Here is a 5,042-nt window from a genome sequence, read left to right as displayed (position 1 = left end):
GGCCTGGGGCCACACTGGCCCCAGAGATGGAAATTGCTGGGGCGGAAAAAAAAAATCTGGGCCCACTCTCAGTATTCACGTGCGGCAATGGATTGTCTGTTTTTCTTCATCGTACTGAAGCCAGGGAAATTCTTTCAACCATTTGACATTGAAATTACGACAGCGCTTTGCGCTTTTGGCTGCATCGGTCTCCTTTTTTCGTTTCTCTCCACCCTGTTCTTCATCTTCATTTCCATGTCTTTTTACACCAGGGATGTGTCGCCACATTTTGCGTTTGGCATTTGAAGGCGATACTTATCTCTCACGCTAAAGAGCGCAATCTGGAGTTATTTCCCTTACGACATTGTCCTTCGACGATTTGAATGTGTTTTTTCTTGACTGCGGCATTGATCGTAACGCAAATTTCAGTGACGACTTTGACTGGCGATTTTTAGTGATTGGCTCTGCTGGCATTAGAATTTTCGGTTTGTCATTGTTGGAATTTATCCTTGGGCGGAGTGGGCCCCAAGCTTCGGCAATGTTTGGGGCGGAACACAAAACTCTGGGGCGTTCCGCCCCCCGCCCCCGCTAGTGTCGAACCCTGATCTCTTAACTTGTTCACATACCCCAAAAAGTGCGATTGTGTTATGAATAAATGCTGTAAAAGCTACCTGTACTAGTTCATTAAAAAAACAAATCACAAAATGTCACTTCACCACAGCATGCAAACAGTGTGTTTATTTCTGGTATGTGTCTAAAGGCGGAGACAGACGCACAACACAAAACCCTGTTTTCGACAAAAACACCATCTCAAAACGTCGGGGAAACACATGTTTTTAAAGAGGGGATGTCACATGCGAAACACACAGATGAAGCGCGGTGCGTGTTTTCACAGAAATATCGGTCAGTGTCAGCTTGACCCGTCCAGCTATCGCCCTGTGTTTGAGTTTGTAAACAACACGGCTGGCAGTGCCCACTGATACGGTCAGTGTCCACTGATACGGTCAGTGTCCACTGATACGGTCAGTGTCAGCTTGACCCGTTCAGCTACCGCGCTGTGTTTGGGTTTGTAAACAACACGGCTGGCAGCGCCCACTGATATTATTGCCTCTCTTCAATCGTGACAGGATCCATAGACTCTAGTTAGGATTCATGGGTCCGATACTACCCTGAATCGGTACCACATCTGAGTCTGCCATTTTTTTCTATCTCCGTGGTGCCGGAAACCGAGTCACTTGAGTTGATCGTCCGCGTTCATTGGCTGACTACCAAAACGTGTTTTTAGATTTTAGAGCATGCTCTAAAACCCAAAACACAATGCAAAAACACGAAACAGTGTTTTCTGAAACGCGTTTGGGGGATGTCACATGGGAAACACGCTGTTTTGTGTTTGTTTTGAAAGGAAACACTGTTTTGTGTTGTGCGTCTGACATGGCCTTAACACAGACACACACACACCATACACACATACACCAAAGCAACACAAAAGCCGAAAACATGCCTACCATCTAAATGAGGATATCCAGTTCCAACTGTCTTCTGCCAATATAACACTGCCAGAGACACCATGGTGTAGAAAGTCAGTTTAAAGAGAGACTACCTGGAAGAAAAATATATATACTGTAATAATAATAAAACACCCAGTGCAATAGACATACTTTCTCGTTAAAGGCTTACTTTACTATGTAAAACATTTTGCTTCACAATCACAGTCTCAGATCTTGTCAGGCTTTTACTTGGGATAAGATCATCCCTCTACTTGGACGCATACCAACATAGATCAGCTTGAATGTTTGTGAAAATATCCCATATTTTGAGTTAACTCACCACAGCAAGATGGTATGTGGCCAAGATGAGGGATTCCATGTTAAAGCATAGCCATATAATATCTGAGACAGTGACCCACACTATAGTGACAAGGCAAGTGTGCCTTTAAATTGTAAACTGTTATATATGTGCATTTTGACTTCTTCATAAATTATAACCCTGATGCAGGCAGTCATCAGTAGTGGTTTAGTACCTAGAACGAGAAAAGAATGAACTTGCAAGAAAGAAACTGAGTCAAAATCAAAATACCCTTTTGAATTACAAACTAGATTCCACGGGGCAGACAGGGTTTGAGGTTAGAAAGCTCTGAAATAACTCTGCTATTTGAAATTGACTAATAGTATTAACTTATAACGTCATACATGATACAAACAAATGAACTAAGGCCTTTGAAGATCCATATCCAATCCTGCTACACAAAGGCACAAGCAGAGGTTGAAATTGCCAGGGTCATTTTCCATCCCCATGTAGCCTGGATTTAATTACTGGCATGTTTTTTTTTTAAAGAGGTGTGTCACTCAGAATGACTGGAGATGGTTCATTCAATGCAGAGCATAATATACCATTGATTTCTTCATGCCATCTGATTTGCCGGTGAATTCACAGGGCGAGAACAATTCAAGACTGGCCTCAACATTTTATGCTGACTGTAAATTGTAATTATATAATATATCCACCCTAGCTAACTGGTACACTAATCACTTGCTCTGGCGGACTTCTTTTTCCAACATCATAAATCTGTTATTTGTACTTTAGCCTTTTGTGGTAAAATATTCTCATTACCAGTTGCACTCACAATCTATTGCTAGTGTATTTTGGAAATGATCAAAAGCCTTACTTGTGTTCTATAACAGCACCATGTCACTGTTGCGGGAAGAATGAGGCAGGGCTTGGTAATAACTGAGACCTGCAAGTAAACAAAACATATTTAGAATCTCATCATGTGTTATTTTGTTATATAATAATATCTATGTCATGAGGTCTTACATTGCAATAACAAACACACGCATAACTTAACTTAGCAAGGTGTTCTATGTGCTAAGAATAAGAGTAATTGTTTAATGAATTAACGCTGAAGAAGCTACTAGTTGCTTAAACAAATTCATAGCAAAATGTCACTTGATCACCACATCAAGCACACTGTATGTTCATTTCTGGTATGTATGCAAGTGGAGGGATGATCTTGTTCCATGTAAAATCCTAGCTCAGCTGATCTCTCTCAACTTGGATTCATACCACACATTAGGAGCCTGGCTGTTTCTGTTCAGTGGGCATTTCTCCATTTGTTTTATTTGAATGCATTTCTTAAAAAGAACACTTCCTCTGCACAACAAGCAGTCAGGATGTTATATGAAGTCTTATATCGCGCGCGTATCTCCAGACTCGGACTCAAGGCGCAGGGATTTATTTATGCCGTGTACGATGGAATTTTTTTTACACAATACATCACGCATTCACATCGACCAGCAGATCGCAGCCATTTCGGCGCATATCCTACTTTTTACGGCCTATTATTCCAAGTCACACGGGTATTTTGGGTGGTCATTTTTATCTTTGCCTATACAATTTTGCCAGGAAAGACCCTTTTGTCAATCATGGGATCTTTAACGTGCACACCCCAATGTAGTGTACACGAAGGGACCTCGGTTTTTCTTCTCATCCGAAAGACTAGCACTTGAACCCACCACCTAGGTTAGGAAAGGGGGGAGAAAATTGCTAACGCCCTGACCCAGGGTCGAAATCGCAACCTCTCGCTTCTGAGCGCAAGTGCGTTACCACCCGACCACCCAGTCCTTTTTGTTCCAAATCAAACGTTGTTTTGCTCCAACCAAGACTGCAGATCTTGGCAAACATGTGGCATAAAAACTAGATTTGATGACCTTACCCGTACTCACCCTGAAAAGTGCCGATCTAGATTTTGCTATTTTAACAGAGGGGACAGAGGTTGTACCTCTCCTCATGCAGACACCGCATAACAAATATATATGTGTAACAAATCCAGTTGCAACACTGTAGTTTCATGGCTTAATTTCATTGACTGATTGAGTCAGCAGTAGTGAGTACTACATGTCATTATGATCATACCAGTATTAGTGAGTATTACAATTGGAGCAATCTGCAGAATTGTTACCAATACATCATCATAACAGGAATTCCTCAGTGCATGAGACATTGGTGTGTAGACATTTATATGTAGATCTTTAAAACATTCAATGAGTCATGGGACTAAAAACTGCTAAAGCCTTATGTGGCAACATCACAAACAAAATTAACCAACCCCAAATTATGTCAACCTCATGGCCCTTGTACTTGTAGACTTTCAAGTTGTACTGTTGTACTAGCCAACAGACATAACAAGGAACTTAGCTCAGTAGGTGTTGATTGCTCTGCGTCATTATCAATATCATGATGCTGAGAGTCGAAATGCAGTTCAAACATTTGCAGTTTGAAATTGAATGAAAAAAAAAAAGTAATTTGTAAATTGTATGGTCATGGTGTAGAAGTTTTGAACTTTAGCGTTGTAAATTCATTGCTCCGAATCAACTGCAATCTAACCCTCCGATTTATGTCCTAAGTCATTTACATACCTTTGGAATTTTAAGGAATGGGTATAACGTCCTTTCATCTAATGATCTAGTCTACTTTGGGATTTTGCCCAGTCGCCGCCACCGTCTCCCAGTCCTTGACCTACTTGGAGTCCTTGCTGGGTTGAATCGGCTGAGGAGCGAACCCATGACGACTCGCAACGCGAGGAACCAGAAGAGGAATCTAGGTTTATTTTGCGTGTTTTGGGCCTGCCGACCCTACTTGTACTGTAGTCGATCCACAACCGGCACGAAGCTTCTTTTCGCAGGGCGAAACCGCCCCACTCGTGACTTCATCCGATGTCCGCCATGTTTCAAGTGACAAAAAAAGTAGAAACGATCTAACAAATAACTTTCATTTCAAGCACAGTCAAAAAACAAAATTAAAAAAGTACAAAAGAAGGGGTGGAGAAAATGGCATTATCTAGACAGATTCAACTCGGATAAACTAAGAGGGACTTATAACTACTGAAGATTGAGAGCACAGCGGACGTCCTGTAAATTCCCGATCCATTTTTTCCCCTTCCCATTTCGGTATACTGTTCTCTGCTTGTAACGCTACGCAACAGGATAAGAGATATCCTGAGGGTATAAGTGATACTCCCACATACGTTGCACAAGCATAATTTGACGTTACCTTATATACGGTCC

The 5,042-nt window shown here is 41.6% G+C and overlaps 1 long non-coding RNA gene across 1 annotated transcript; it reads right to left on the bottom strand.

The window, feature by feature from the left end:
* Window positions 1-1,355: 1,355 nt before the first annotated feature.
* On the bottom strand, window positions 1,356-4,758 carry LOC138954783 (uncharacterized). Its single transcript, XR_011451964.1, has 3 exons — window positions 4,499-4,758; window positions 2,645-2,713; window positions 1,356-1,579 (listed from the first exon to the last, which is right to left on the bottom strand). It is a non-coding gene; the product is annotated as an uncharacterized lncRNA (long non-coding RNA).
* Between the last annotated feature and the right edge of the window lie 284 nt (window positions 4,759-5,042).

Source organism: Littorina saxatilis, unplaced genomic scaffold (genome assembly GCF_037325665.1).
Source record: "Littorina saxatilis isolate snail1 unplaced genomic scaffold, US_GU_Lsax_2.0 scaffold_2164, whole genome shotgun sequence".
Lineage (NCBI taxonomy): Eukaryota > Metazoa > Mollusca > Gastropoda > Littorinimorpha > Littorinidae > Littorina > Littorina saxatilis.
The sequence above is the reverse complement of the archived record's forward strand: the minus strand, read 5'-3'. Positions and strand labels throughout refer to the sequence as shown.